The following is a 16,921-nucleotide window of genomic DNA, read 5'->3' as shown; positions in this document are numbered from 1 at the left end:
GAATATAAATACATATCTGCTTTCAGTTAACAAATGTTCATTTGTCTTCTTTTGAACATAAATAACTTTGGATGAGGCTACCAATGCTACACTTGTGTTTAGAACGGGTCAGTCCACAGGACAAGATGCTTTAGTCTATATTTACTAAGGGCCTCATTTACTATGTTTTGATGCATGGCAGCGCTGCAAGCCTTCCTGCTACACTGCCTCACATCAAAATTAAAGGGCAGGAATGCACCATATCTACAAGATACAGCGCATTCCTGTCCTTCTTGCCTGCACCGGTGCACAAACCATCAGCAGTGTGCTAAAGTAACACCCTTGCGCCAAGGGTCACCTTTCTGCTAAAAAAACAATAATTCATGGCATTTCGCTTCTTCTACATGTGTTGCAGAATGCCGCTCACATAGAAAGAGCAAAAAATGAGGAGTAATAATTGTGGCTCCTCATTGCGCCACTACTCTGCTTGCCTTGGGGAGGTGTATTATTCTGATGCTTTTCCAGGTTTACAGCACTTTGTAAATCTGTGAATGTATCAGGTTCCATGAATGTTGTGTGGGAACACTCACAGTAATACCCATGGAAAGACCCTTTCATGCAGAGTAATGAGTGAAAGGGGCCTATATTTACAAGGCCATGAAAAGTCACGCAGGGTGACTTTACATGGCCTTGTAGGCACACTATGCTGCCGGTGTGTCTAAACAAGTGCATTGTAATGGTAGTTCTTAAAAATGCGTTGTAATGGCATGCGTTGTAAAATCATGCAATGCAATGGTAGTTGCGATGTAAAGACTGCGTTGTAAAAGCAAGCGTGGTAATTGCATGCGTTGTAATGTCATATATTCAAGTTGGAGCATACATGACAACTGCCTGCATACACTATGCCTATGTGTATTAACCTAACAGGTTAAAAGATGAGTTCAACAGAGTATTTGAGTTAATTAGGTTTGTTCTGATTTTTGCAATCCATCTCCTTTTGAAAATATAGTGCTCCACCACTGGGAACTACATTGAACTATCCAGAGAGATATCATTATTCTGTAGCATTGCTAAGTGGCTAATAAGCAGGATCTCAGAGTTTACTTGTTATCATAAGGAATTAAACCCCAGCACTGTATGGTTCAGGTAGAACCATTGCACATATGATTGGAAAGAGTGACAACCAAACTTAAAACTTATTTTTCTAAGAAGCCTGCAAATCAAAACAGGCAGGTCAATCCCATGGCCCTTAAGACAGACAGTGATAATCTGGGAGCAGCGGCAACCACATCAGACCCTGAAATAGTGGAATTTCTGTCAGGATCATGAATCAGATAAACCTGACTGAATCCTGTTTCCCATTAATAATACTCGAGCATATTTGACCCCCTGATAAACAAAACATGCTGGTCACAGAAACAGGAACCCCTTATTCTTTGGGGCCGCTGATGCTGGATATGCAAGAGCAAGTTAGAGACTTTCAAGAGAGGAGTCTCTTCCTAGAAAATACAGTAGGAGACTCAGAAGTCTACTATAGAAGAAATCATGTTTGCATTTTTGGTGCCCCATAAAAGGTTTAAGGTGTGAGCATGGAAAAATATCCAGAAGACTGGTTCAACAAACAAGTGGTAGAACAAAGCGTTTCTATTTCCTTCATGGTGGAGAGAATCCATGAGGTCCCAGCTACCACTACCCTGCAAGCAGCACACCTCAGACCACTGGTAAGAGTGATACCAAAATACAGAGATCGTGACATCTTGTTACAATGGACAAGATGAAAAAGGCCATTTCAAGTGCCCAATAACAAATGTCAATCTTTTCTGACCTCTTGGCAGGGGTCCATTCCCAACATAGCTCCTTCCTAAAAGTTAAAGGAAGACTCAGAGCGATAAATATTAAATATATTCAGATTTTTCTGATACGCATTAGTAGCTTGCTAGAGGCCAAACCCATTTCTCACTCAACAAAAAGGAACTTGCAACTGAGCAGATCTCTGCTTCTTAACAAAATACAAAAAAGAAGAAAAGCTGTCATGGCAAATACAACACAGAAAAAGAAACAACAAAGTCTTAAAACAGGAACAAAACTCACCACTAAGCAAATATATGAGAGGAAACATTCAACTGTTGACAAGGCCACTATTGGAGCACAGGCTTTGCTATTGTTACATCGCAGGTGATATCCAATGAAGACAAATTGGATCACAAAAATCTAAATCCATTGTCAGTCACACTGATAAGAGCAGACATCATCCTGTGGAAGGTTTGTTCTAAGAGTACTGGAATTCTTAACCTGGCATGGCTGTCCGGGATTACACATCAACTTCCAAAAGGATAGATTTTCTAGATAATGCTGTTTCAATGTGTTGTGCTGAGGCACTACATCCACTATCTTTTAGATAGTGCCTCTTCTAATATTAGTCCTCACTGTAGGTGCTAATTGAATATTTTCAGAACCCGTTTTAGAGAGCCAGGGAGCAAGGAGTGGGTATTGTGTGTGGCCAAGTCCTACCCTTTTCAGCATTTGACTCTCAGTGCTAGCGTGATTTGAGCAGTCCATGGCTCTTCCAAGGGAAGAGAGGTAGGAGGCATACACAGGAACAAGACTCATAGTGCAAACAGTACACAATAAGTTAATTGTACAGTCAAATACATGCTTTGATCAAACAAGTAGTATTTTAATATAGACGTACAAAGCATAGAGGCAGCACACTAAATAATATCCACCGACTCTTAAGGCTGGTGCTGTAGTGTCGTCCTGGGCGGCATCCCCGAGTACCACAGTCCCTTTCACTGAGGTAGGTTATTCCCCATTCATTACTGGAGATGACTTTCAGATTCAGGTCGAGCTAGCCACCACTCAACAAAGTTTAACTGTAGTCTTAAGGGTCAAGTTCAGCAGCGCTATATGATAATTTCATTCAAGTCCCCAATAGACCTGTCTGCATTGAACAGTCATGCCCAGGATGATGGCAAATGGCAAGTACACAATTTCCAGGGTGCAACTGTGTGGGCTCCGGTCTCTCAACATTGAGAGTCCGCAACTTCTCCTGGGCTTTTCCTAATTGTATGTTGGGCCTCCTCAGTTTCCAAAAGGCCTGCATCAGTGTAATACGTCCTCTTCGGCAATCAGAAGGAGTTCCGAACAGCAGCCTAAGCATGCCAATCCAGGACATAAGGCCTGCCTCCACTGTGTCCCTCTTCTAACACATTGGGGTCACTGTTTTTACCTGCACAGGGCAACGGCCCCAATTTCATGGTGTTCACCTGTTGGCTCACAGAGATTGCTGACCTCTCCACACAAGAACAATGTCCCTAATTTCAAAGTGGGCCCAATCATGTACACAGGGCTTGTGGACTTTCCACACAAGGGCAACAGCCCTAATAATTTTATGGTGGCCCCCTCTGGGCATATAGGGGTCACAGACTTCTCTTTGCAGCTGTCCTAACCAGATTAGACGTCTCGCACTTTGCTCACTGGGACTCACTCGGTAGGATATCCACTGGGCTTTGCATGCTCCAGGCACTCTCCTCCTCCTCACAAGGGAAACAGCCCTAATAATGTTATGGTGGCCCCCTCTGGGCATATGGGGGTCACAGACTTCTCTTTGCAGCTGTCCTAACCAGACTAGAAGTCTCACACTTTGCTCACTGGGACTCACTCAGTAGGATCTCCACTGGGCTTTGCATGCTCCAGGCACTCTCCTCCTCCTCACAGGGTCCACTGATCTTGGATGTAAGGTAAATGTCAAGTGATCCAGGCTCAGGGCAGGTGGTGTTCACGTCCTGTGTGATGGCCTCTCACCCAGCACAGAGACTAGCAGTCCCTGGTCCCTAATCCTAGTTCCTGCACCTAGACATTTTGATGATCTTGTCTCTTGTTGAGCAGTGCTGCTGAACAACCTGTGGGGCTCTGGCTCTCACTTGTATTGGCCAAATCCAGACGCTGATGTAATTCAGTGCCTGGTTCTTTGATATTTCTATTGTGGCTGTCAACTTCCTTGAAGTGTCCTCTCCACTGCCCTGTCCTTTGCCAAAGAAACAGTCCACCACAGCAGGAGCGGCTCTTATTTTGATTTACCTAAAACACAGGCAATTGGAGTAACAAGGGATCACTCCTGGCTGTCACTCTCCATTGGAATATTCCTAACAATGGTTAAAGGCCTAAGCTTTCCTCTCTGTCATGATTCCCTGGTCCTTCAATGCCAACCTTATCAGATCCATCAACTCGCTCTACAAGGAGCCCTGGGCCTACTGACCAGCAACTCTTCTTGGAATCAAAGAGACCTTTGCTGTGCACAGAGGATGCTGACCGCCCCTTCTTTCATGGTGTGTGTTCTCACCTCTGCCTTCAGGAATGTCAACAATCCTCATCTCCATCTGGGGGTTGCTGTACTCACCTCCACTGGCCTTTCTAGGTCCTGCGCTTCCAAAATGGAACTCACAGGACTCCATGTTATGTAGCAATGCACAGACACACATACATTCCTCCATGCACACTCAAGTATCACACGCTGCCTTGTGGTACATGCATTCACCATGTAGGCCAAGGGTGAGATAATTGCACCGCAGCAGAAATTTACTAGCATGTACTGTTAGGCACCAATCCATTGACACATGTAAAAGGTCTGTTCACATTAAAAATCCTTAATAAAGAAATGGTATGCTGCTACCACCACGCTTATGCCACTTTTCTCCTTGCAAAGGCAGTAACCCTGTCCAACAATGAGAGTAGCAGTTCCTCCCAGTCTCATTAGGCAGGCCTACGTCATGGCACACATGCATGATCCATCTTCACTCACGATAAAAATCAAAACCAGATGTCCATGCAGTTGGAGCACACAGGGCAGGGTGCACATTTGTCAGTATGCAAGGACTTTTCTCTCTCAACATATATAACAAGTTGTGCGATGTAAATTGTTGATCACTGTATCAAGGCAAGTAGATATAAGAAAACAGAACACCAAAACCCATCAGCACACGTCTTTTGTTTATGTTAGGGACTAACAGGCCTATAGATTACAATAGATTTATTAATTCTGTTTGATGAGATCATTTCTGTGTCTGTTATGGGGTCTCAGGTGGGGAGTTGTTCAGGGATACTATTGCAGCAAGTTATATGTCACATTATACATAGATGAGTTAACCGCAATTCCAGAGAGTCACTTATCCCTCTCTGGACTTGCCTGTCTTTAGCCCATGATATTTACAGAGTAAAAAAAGGCTGACACACAATTTCTCTTTACACAAGAGAAACGCACCTGAGAGCTGGTTCACATAGTTTGGAAGAACTGTCTAACATTGCACACATCCCTTGGGTTGAATGTTAATGGGATGGGTAAGCAGTCAAAATGCTTCAAAACATATAGCCACTTACCTGAGATGGAGTTGATCTACTTCAAGAAACACATTTAGTCAAAGAAGAGGGACTAGGCTCCAGAAATGCTGCAGGGTCAACTAATACACAGATAATTCGCTTCAAACACCAGGTGAAAACTAATATTAATCAAGCCTGGGAATCCCATACGCGATTAGCAAAGAGCATATCGATGCAATCAGTAAATGCATGTTAGTAGCTGGTCGTTTAAGAGGAACCCACCGACAATAGTAAGCATCTATGAACAAACTCCTCAGAGGCTAAATTCCAAAACATCTTTAATATCCAACTCACAAATGTGACACACTCTCAAACGGTATAGGGAGTGGACTTCAATTTCTTTCCAAGCCAAAGATTAAGACAGATTTTCCCCCATCCCTAAAACAATGATGTAATGAACATCTATTAGAATGCAAGCCTGGATCACAAACTGGAGTGTGACAAACATCTGAGGATCCCTTAATTTTCTAGACAGAGGGTATTCTTTTCACCTCTGGTCACAATCCCTATTCTTGTTTTTGATTTATTTCTATGTAGTGCACACCTGAGAGGCTGTGTTGACAAGCTGAGTAATTGGACAGGACATTCTCATACCATAGTCCATCAATGTTAAATGTGTCCGATTGATATGTATCATTTCTTGAAGGATGCAAGCAGAGATCCTTGCAGTGCAACTCTGAGGGGCAATCTGAGAAACAAGTAATTACTAACTACTTCCTAGACTACGTGGGAACCCCAGTGGACACATTAACAGAATGAATGGCATTTGGTGCTTGTGAAGGAAAAGTTGAATAAATCAACATGTTGTGCTAACCGGTTTTTAACAGGGAGATTATTGCTTTGAAAGACACTATTAAAAAGATGGGACGGTGAAAGATAGCATGATAGAAATGACTCAAATATGTGCTTCACTCTCTGAGAAAATAGCCTGACTGTTGAACTGTTACAAATATAAAGCAAGAAAACACAGTGAAGATGACATAGTTGGTCGCCTTTTTGCTTGGTTGACAAAATAAAATTCCCCTGGCTCCCCCATGGTGTTGCTGTGTGTCTTAAGAGGGAATGCATTATATATTCAGGTAGAGACTATGATGTATTACTTACACATGGTCCTTTGCAGGTCCCCATCCCACACTAACGGAGCTTCTCTAATGAACCAAGCTGAAAAGGCTAAATCCATTGCAGGTTATGGAAGTTAAAGCACCACAAGCCCTAGACAAGCTTAAGGCTGATTGAGTCCATAGCAAGTGCTAGGAATGGTGATTGATACTTTATTAACTGGCCATATTTCAAACTTTGCCAGGACCCTGTCTGCTACATGTTCATCTGGCTACTAGAAAGGTCAGCTGCTTTCCCTCTATCACAAGAGATAGGATATCATAGAGAATATTGGATGTGAGGACATATTGTTCTATATCCATTATTATCCTAGACTACAAGATTCCCAGAAAAGGTCTTGTGAACAGAATAGTTAGATTAATTCCACGTAGAAGCACTTCATCAAACATTAAAAGACAATTTTAAAAGACAATTTCCTTTACTGAATAATTCTCAAATATCAGTAACCTCTTGAGCTGGCCTCCATTCACATGAAGAAAGCATTTGATAGTGTGCACATGGATTACGTATTCATTTTTTTATGAGAAAAGGGATTTTGTGAACATATAACACATTGGATTAGACGCCTTTAATTGTACCCTACCATACTGCTTTTAAGTGTACAGATTATCTCTAATTCCTGGATAGTACACAGAGGGTTCCAACAGGAATGCTCTTCACCACCCTTACTGTTTGCCCTAGAAATGCGATTGCTGGCTGTAAAGTCTCTCAAAAAGTGACCCTTTAGAGGAATACAGTTGCATGATATATATATAATATCTTGCTATATGGAATGACAAGGTGATTTATGTTAGGTAGGTATTTTCTGGCCTATTTGAAATAATGTTCCTATATAAAGATCAGTTGGCCCTCTAATGAAGATCTAAATGGTCCACTGAGAGAGTTTAATATGCACTAAAGGGCTAGCTGCCACTAAAATCTAGTGGTGGCTCCTTATGAAGGCAAAAAATAAATTATGGAAGATGTTCACGCTGGCAACTTGTTGTTATACAATGATACCACTGTACAGACATTCCTGGACGTCTCCCTCATGATGCATCAGAAGCAATGGGCCTTCGGCACAGTTACAGATTTTCTGAAAGAACAATGGGTTAAATATAGACGGGGACACACTTTTCAGATAATCCTTAAATGTAAACATTAGATGTGGTCTGTAATAGCCTTTGTGGAACTATGTCAGTGGAGGCATTGGTGGGGGGAGGAGAGGAGATACGCAACTATCACGTATGAGCTTCCTATGACAAGAAGAGACTCACGATTGGCGAAAGAAGACACCAAACACTGGAAAAATTATGGTAGTCTGCCATTAAGCTATTAAACATCTGCAAAGAGTCAGCACCAGGGGAGCCATTTTGCAATTAGAAACAGATGAAGACACTTAAAAAGTTCCCTAGGAGGAGTCAACATTGTGAAGAACATAGCTGAAACACATGGAACTCGGACTCATAGTAAGATATAACGTATATAATGAGATACACCGAATATGAGAATGTTTTGCATTTAATTGTACCACAATCAGCGGAATGGCTGAATATTATGTAAAAAGCAATAAAGTTGGTTTAAAAAAAAAACAACATTGTAAAGAACATGAATGACTAAATACTAACAAAACACCCTGGAAAGAACGGTGGAGACCCTAGGCTTGAGGACTTGAGTAAAGACCTCAACATGCTTTCCACATGTTCCTATAGCGGGGTGGGGACCAGGTGAAGACATCAATAGCAACAGGTCTACATTCATCTATTTCTTATTCAAAGATCAGCTAACTTCTTCTCTTGGTTTTACTTTGAATTGGTATATTGGTTGGGAAAAGTTGGCTGAATGTAACAGTTTAAGGAGATATACAAAATGGAGAGTCATTTAATGATAGACAAGGAGTGAAGGGATACCCAGGCCGTAAGCATACACAACATTATAGCAGGAACCTACAAGAGCAATTGATCTCACAATCACATCAAATAATGTGAATGCCTTCTAAGTGCCAATGAATGTTGCATGGACTGATTTAGATATCTGCCCCTTGCAAAATAACACCTCCTAGAGACTGAGATCAAAGGAATTCCAAGTGTGGTTTTTCCCATCAGCTCCCAAGAAGGTATGGGAATGACAATCTTGCTCTGCTGCAATTTGTTTTAGTTTTTTTGTTAGAAGAGCACAAGCCAGATAGGGAAGGGAGAAAAGGAGATGGAAAGTGATAAAAGACAGTTACTTGGGTTCTCTTTAGTGGAAGCCCATTACAAACGGAACAGATATTCCATCCACCATATTGCCATCAGATATAATGCACCTGTAATACAACAAGTGAGATATCGAGCATATTTGTGGTGGAGTATCCCTGCTGCCAAATGAGGCCCAAAATCCCTATGGTGGCACAATAGTGATCTTGGTAGAGGGCAAAACCTGGTATGCTTGCTCATAACCTATGATTTTCCGCACAGATTTCCCCCTTCTGGAATACTGTTACATAGGATAAGTGAGGCCACTGGTTCGAAGTTAGCGGGCTTCCTGAGTTAATTTTTTTAGGCTACCCAGTGGTAGCAGAATATCAAAAGATATTTATGGACTCTGGTCATGGATACGCTTGCTAAGACGGTGCAGTGAATAGAGTGATACTTCCGCAGGTATGGATACATCCTTCCATCGTACCTTTCTCAAGAACTCTAAAGCCCCAAAGTGCTACACATGTTAAATATATTGAGAAACACTAAACAGTATGATAAGCGAGCAGTGAGGCAGCTCAGGCACCTGAAGGAAACAATACAAATAATAGTCACTGGGTAACATTCAACTAGAAGCACAGCGACAGAAGAATAACACTAAATAGACTGGCCTAAAGTAAGATGGCGGAGTAGATGTGCTTTCCAGGAGCTTCCGCCAGCTCACTATCCGGAAACATCCTGGCTTCAGAAAATAGCAATATACTGCTACTGTAGATGGCCGGAACTCCTCGCCTCCATTGGCGTTAACCAGTATCCTGACACCGAGGCTCCAAAACACCTCCCGTGAGGAAACTCAAGATGCAACGAGAAGAGACGAGTGGCCATCTTGCTGCAGATGAGAGAGGCCTATAAGCGGAGAAAACAGTGACGCGATCTGAAGAGTGCTGTGTGTAGAGGAAGAGCTGAGACGTGTGAGGGTTTGCCCCTCGCTGCCTTTCCTGGCATCACTGAGGGAAGACACGAGAAGCGGCTGACAGAGACGGAAGACCGTCAACCAGCATCAGGTGGGGCCTGTAGAGAGAAGACTTGACACAACTATTAGTGGGTGCACAAGGAAAAGAAGGGCGGCCGGCCGAGAATAAGGAGAGATTCCACACTGCCACTCGTGGAGCAGCCGTGGACACTGGAGTGATCCGGTTCCCGCACTGAAGAGGTGAGAACTAAGCAGAAGAGCAACGCAATTGGGCAGCGGGACCGATGCAGCTACATATCTCACCCCACAGCGGGGTGCCATACATAGAAGAGCAGGGAAGCCGCAATAGGCCCAATGAGGGTATGTGTGAGGAAATATCAAGCAACCAAGACCAATTGCAAATAATTGGAGGGTGGTGTGAGGCGAGCCGGAGGAGGAGTAGAGGCAGCTGACACCCAGAACGTGCAGAAGGAGCGGCAGGTAATGGGAGTAGGGGTCTAGCGAACGGCCTGTATAAGCAGACCTCCCGGGGGACAAGCAGGACCTAGAAGTGTGGATGTTTCTCTTGAGACATAGGGAGAAGATGAAAAGCACTGGAGGCTCACACCGGGGACGAGGCATACCAAAACAAGATAGTTCAGGTAAGATGAAGGCAAGCGGAGGTTAAGGACCATGAAGGGAAGGCCTAACAAGGAAGGGGAACATCCTATAAGGGCCTGGGCACACGGATACTTGACAAAACGAGCAGCACACCACAGGAGGAGGTGGGAACTTCTGGAAGAGGCCTGTGCAGTGATATTCGTATTCATAAATTGGCATTTATATGCAACACTGGGTAGGGGATAGCACCTGATTTCGCCCTCCCGACCTGGGGCAGGTGATCTAGCAGTACTGGAAGAAAATGTGGAATTAGTGACTACCTTACGATTTGGGGAGTGTGGAGGAGGCCTATGGAGGACCAGGTAAAATCAAGAAAGTGCTCCTATCAAGTGAAACCTGGGTCTGGACCCCTACTTAGCAAACATGGCAGACGAAGAAAAACAAGGTGCCTGAGGAGCAAGCATGGTAAAAGAGAAGGGCAGCAAGGCAGCTCAGGCAAATAAAATATCCAACTACGGGCAGCTGCTCCCTCTGGACCAGGTGGCACATTCGGCTACCCTGACTATGCGGGTGGAAGAGATGGCACAAAATAATGACCAACCCCCCTCCATAGCAGATGTGCTCATGGCTATTCATGCCACATGGGATGAGAGGATCCACAAAATTGACTCTTTGCCATAGATGTGAATTTGCTCCGATGTGATCTAAGGAAAGTATTGGACCGGATGACCACCACTGAGCAAACGGTGGATAATCTACAATCAGAGTTAACCTCTAGAAATGTGTGGTGCACCCAGACGACTGAGTGGAAGACGCAGATGGAAGATCACAGAGAAAAAACCTTTGCTTGGTTTACTTCCCAAAGAAGGCTGAAGGACTGTCTGCGGAACTCTTTTTGGAAGAGTGGTTGTTTGCTGCATTGGCCCCCAAGAAGCTCTCAAAGTCTTTCACAGTGGAAAGGGTGCATAGAACATTGACCCCCCCCACCCCCTGAGGGCGGGGGCACCTCCCAGGGCTCTCATTGCTTGATTTCTCAATTTCCATGACCGGGATTCTATCCTGCAACTCACCCGTAGCGGGGGCCCGCTGACATACGAGGGCCACCAGATCTCCATCTACCCGGACAACAAGTTCAAGAACAAGGACGATCCTTTCTGGTGGTAAAATGGTGTATGAGGGACTTGAACCTTAAATACAGTTTCCTATTCCCGGCAAAGTTTAGGTTTGAGAGTGGCAGAAAGGTGCTATTTTTCTTTTCAGCAGGGGAAGCAAGTGACTTACTGGACGCAACAGGCTCCCCGGTGCTCCTTTGGTACCCTTCACAGTGACACCACGGAAATTGGGATCACAGAGGCAACCCAGGATCAGACACCAGCAAAATCATTTGCAGGACAATAAAAAAAATTGGAGCCCCATCTGGATCAGGGTCTGTCCGGATGGAACGTTACAGGCCTCAGATATTGTGCCGGACTCATGGCCTCCAATGTGAGACATTTCTGAAGATCTAACCGAGAGATGGCGTGAGGGGAATGGAGGACAATTTTGCATAGAGTTTTCTGAGTGAACTGAAATAGTTGACGGGGCATGCCCCCCACAGGCGGGTACCTGGTTGGGGAGCTGGAGGCTAGACCTCAAACCTCACTGGCTGACCAGCAACTACAGTTGAGGAGGGTGGGAGGGAGGTGTTATTGGTAGTAGTGGGCTTTTTCCTTTTATAAGGTTCTAAGTTTGGATGATACTTTTGGGGGAAATGGGTAGACATCTACATGCCTTCACAAGGTTATGTTCAGATCGGGAGGGAAATGTGACATTGCCCAAGGGGTGGGGGGATGTTGGGAATGTCTGGGAGCGGTTCAAGGCGTCCTTCCTTCACATGTGTCAGTTGACTGGATCTGCAATGATGAAAGCATTGATGAGAATGATCGCGTCTGCTAGAACAGAATGGACGCATGATGGCAGAGAAGAAGTGTGCAATCTATGGCAGCCACCACGAGTAAGTTGATCACATGGAATGTCCGAGGCATAGCTGCCTTTGAAAAGCGTAGGCATATATTCACATACTTGAAAAGATATAAGGTGGCGGTGGCCTGTCTTCCGGAAACCCATATCTGGGGATATTCTATAGCGTGCCTACGGAAACGCCGGAGGGGCAACTGTACGCCACTTCGCATTCCGAGTTTACAAGGGGGCCTCACATATGGGTGGCAATGGGGGTTTCATTCCAACACCTACACCATGTAGTCGATACAGAGGGGAGGTACGTCATCTTACATGGGATGTTGGATGGCACATAAGTATGTATTATCAATGTATATGAACCAAATTAAGATATTGCCTCCTTTTTAACTAAACTTTTGGAGGCAGCCTCGCCATACCTGGGAGCACCAACGATGCTGGCGGGGGACATTAACTGTATAATTGACGGCTCTCTTGACCGAGAACCACCACGATTCCACACTAAGCCTAAAATGACCAGCGTACTGAAAGACATGCTAGTGGGTATGCACTTATGAGATATATGGCGCGAGTGCTATCCCACTTCAAAGCAGTTCTCATGTTACACGCCCACCACAAGAATCTCCAGTTGACTGGAGTATTGGTTTCTCTCAACAGATCATGGTTGCAGTGCGGGGGATAATCTACCTGCCCAGATATTTGTCGGATCACTCCCCAGTCCTGATGGAATTAGGGGTAGAGGGTTTAGGTCTGAGATACCCTTGTTGCTGCTCAAAACTGAAGGACTGACAGACCCTCCATTCATAGCCACAATATCGGATGAACTAAACCGGTACATTCAGGAGAAATGGGGGTCGGCCTCATGCCGGGCGACTGAATGGGAGGCCATGAAGATGGTCATGAGGGGAATCTGCATCAAGACTTCTTAAGGGGTTCAATGCCAATTGGAGCAGGATGTGGCTACACACAAGGCTAACCTGGGTAAGCTAGAGGGTGAGATTGCCATGGCCCGCCAGAGACTGAGGGAGTGGAGTGTGGCCAAGGAGGCCCGCCTGACTGATCTTCGCCGGTAAGAAAAACATGTTCATACGGCCTAATGTCAGAGACTATACAGGGAAGGTGATGGAACTGGGGCATTATTGGCACGACTAGTGAGGCAAGAAACATCTGTTGCACAGATAAGGCAGATTCGCATCAGCAATGGGACATTGGTGTACACACAGCAGGTGATAGTCGAGGCTCTGGTAAGTTATCTGCACGCCGTGTACACTGGATTTTCTGGGCCAGACCTGGAGGTGATGCATACTTATCTGGACTCGAATGAACTCCCCTGCTTGAAGCCTGAGGAACAGGAGGCACTGAGCTTCCCGATCACCAAAGATGACATTAAACCGAGCTATAAATCAGCAAAAATGTCAGGATCTGAAGGGCTCCTGGCAGAGTTCTATAGACAATTAGCCCCATTACTGGTAGATAGACTCCTAGAAGTTTATAATGAGGCACTGGGAAAATGTGCTCTTCCATCCTCTATAAGGAAAGCACTCGTGGCCATGATAATAAAAAATGATAAGGACCTGCCCAGTTCCTACAGACCAATATCGCTGTTAAATATTGATGTAAAAATACTCAGTGGGATAATGGCATAACAGCTCCTCCTGAAGAAGACACAGCGTATCCATTTAGATCAGGTGGGTTGCATTCCCAGGAGAAATACGACGTATAACCTGAGACAACTGGTGCATGTGTGGCATGCCCAAGCCTGCTGGAAGCTGATAGTGCCATAGCATTGTTAAACATCGAACAAACGTTCAACTCTGTAGAGTGGCCTTATATGTGGCAGGCCCTTGGAGACTAGGGGTGGGTGAACAGTACTTACAATGGGTACAGCTACAGAGTTTGGGTGGGCAGGGCAGTGTCAGGGCGGCTAATCCTCGGAAGGGGCACCAGTCAGGGATTCCCACTTTCTACCTTACTTTTTGCAACTGTTCTGGAGCCACTGGGCACTTGTCTGAGAGCTGTGATGGACCCCTGGGGAGTTAGGTTGGGGGAGAGTAATCATATATTCTGTCTATATGCAGACGATACACTAGTCTACCTGACGTGCCCAAAGAGCTCTAACAGAGTACTCCTGGCAGAGTTGCGGAACTTCAGTGAGATCTAAGGACTTTGCATCAACCATGAGAAGTCCAGGATGGTCCCAATTGGTAGATTGGCTGCGATCCTGCCAGGGGAGCGCCCGCACATTGAATTGCCATGGGCGGAAGTGGGGGCACGATACCGGGCATACACCTGGCAAAAATGGCCACCGCCTATCTTGACCTCAACGTTGGCCAAGTGGTAGAAGGGTAGAGGGGAATAATATGCTTCTGAACTGATCTGTCATTGTCGCATATGGGGCGCATCACAGTTGTTAAAATGATCGTCCTGCCTTGTTGCCTATATTCCCTGCAGCACTCACTCTATATAATCTATATGCCTATATGCCCTGCAGCACTCACTCTATATAATCCTGCGATCCTATTTTAATACACTACAGAATCTCATTGTGGGAAAAACATAGAAGGGTGCGGCTAACAACGCTGCAAAGAATGTGGGAAAATGGTGGTTTGGGGTACCCCGGCTGGAGCTGTATTACATGGCTTCTCAGCTGCAGCATGCGGTTCATTGGTTAGACAATGAGGACAACTGGGAAAAGTGCCTACTGGCCGGAACATTCGGCGACCGCTCGTTGACCAAATTGTTGATGTTGGGAAGTGGCTTCCCTGGAGAAGGACCGTATGTAGTGCATCACGTAGCAACAATATGGGAGAACTTGGTGAGTAGGGTGTTGCAACATGCTCCGTACGAACCCAATATGCCCCTATGGGAAATGCGCCCATTTGCCAGTTTTGCAGATTCAGTGTCAGTTTGTCGATGAAAGGATGGCGGTTGCCAGATGCTGGGAACATTTATGTGGACGGAAGTTTCATGACCTTAGACCACGCCAATTTCTGCAATATGGAATAATTTCTAGTGTTGAACACAAACTTTGGCCGGGGTTTCCAGAGGAACCCCCCACCACCAATATAGTGATGGTCGTGCTATACATGGCACAAGGCAGGTGAATTATCTCCCACCTATACAGAGCACTGCGGGAGGATCTGCCAGGGGAACCTCTCGGAATCCAACAAAAATGGGATACGCTGATGAATGAACCCCTGACAGAAAGTGGCTGGGAACTATTGGGTGCATTATGTGCATGCCATCATGGCCTTTGTTTTCACAATGTTAGTTGCTAGCTCTATGATGGGGTATCGCCTCAATTTACTGTTGTTCTTAATATCTGTTTCTCCAGAGGAGCGACCTTCCTCCTATTGCTACGCCTGTTGGCGAATATCAGGGGGTGGGAGCGTGGGGGTTGGGTAGTTATGGGTTGGGTTCTCTATTTGTCCTACTGTACATTCTGTTGTTTTCCTTGCCTATTGTTTTGCTTCTTGATTTTTGTCTCACAAGCCTCATGTCATACTAACACACACATGGGGTGGTGTTCAATTCAGGTGTGGCTTCGCTCCTCGCAACCCAGGAGCACTTTAGCATTATATTTTGTTCATCATGCAACACTGGGAAACACACAATTAAAATTGATTGTGAAAAAAAAACAATACAGTACTTGTTCAGCTGTTCGTTGAACTGTAACTGGCAAAGATAATCCTAATATCTAACTACATTTGTTTACCTAAAGAATTAGATTTCTTCATAAGTCATTAACCATGCTAGGCACATAGTGAAGTATCTACTTTAGCTAGTATGTATTATGTGTACTCCATATTTCTCAAATGTTCACTTCTTAACTTACAATTAAAATTTGAGCCTTAGTATAAGAATGTAAAAGTTCATTATGCTTTTCAGCAATCTGTGTTAAAAGTGAGCTTAGTGTCATCACATTCAGTATATTTTGCATTGTGCCATGTATATTGACCAGACAGTGTGTGTTCTCCATGGTGGAAAATGATTGCATGACTAGTAAAACTATGTCTAAATTTGGAATTTGAGTAGCAGTGAAATTAGTAATTGCGGTTTTAATCTTTTTAATATCTGGAGCACCTCTTTTTATCAGTACAAATAAATACTTATTCAGCTGAGTTAATGTTGACAGAAGTTGACATTCGCAGTTTGTATAAAAGTTAGAGTGCACAGCTTGATATAGCAATTTCTTAAATGATATTGATTTACAATCAGGAATAGGAAGAAATAGATATTGTTCAAACTCCATGACTGTTGAGAAAGCATTTAAGCATTGGACACATTTATGATCCTAATAGAAGCTTATAACTAAACTTCTCTTTTGCTAGTGATGGAGCGGGTAGTACAACATTTTGTATACCCCCCTATTCTGCATGAATATACTAATTAGAATAATCTATTAATTATAATATTATTAATGTGTTTGCATGATATTTAATCAATATTACTAATATACGAAATACACGTGGGATTTGCTATTTGCATGGCTAAATAATTTTGTAATGAAAATATGTACACATACTAACAGTAGTAAATATGTTGCTTTTGTGACGTTTTCGTAATGTTGCACCAGATGACATCAGATTGGTGAATATGAACACTTTAAATGTCGCTATACGCTAGATAATTACAAGCACAGAGAGGGATTAGTGAGGGTTTAACATTTTATTAATCATTTCTATGTATTAATTACTCTTTTGTGTTTGTTTCGCTTAAGTTGTCCTTTGGGCCTAAAGCAAAGATGGCCGACAACGTA

Source organism: Triturus cristatus, chromosome 11 (genome assembly GCF_964204655.1).
Source record: "Triturus cristatus chromosome 11, aTriCri1.1, whole genome shotgun sequence".
NCBI lineage: Eukaryota > Metazoa > Chordata > Amphibia > Caudata > Salamandridae > Triturus > Triturus cristatus.
Note: the sequence above shows the minus strand (reverse complement) of the source record.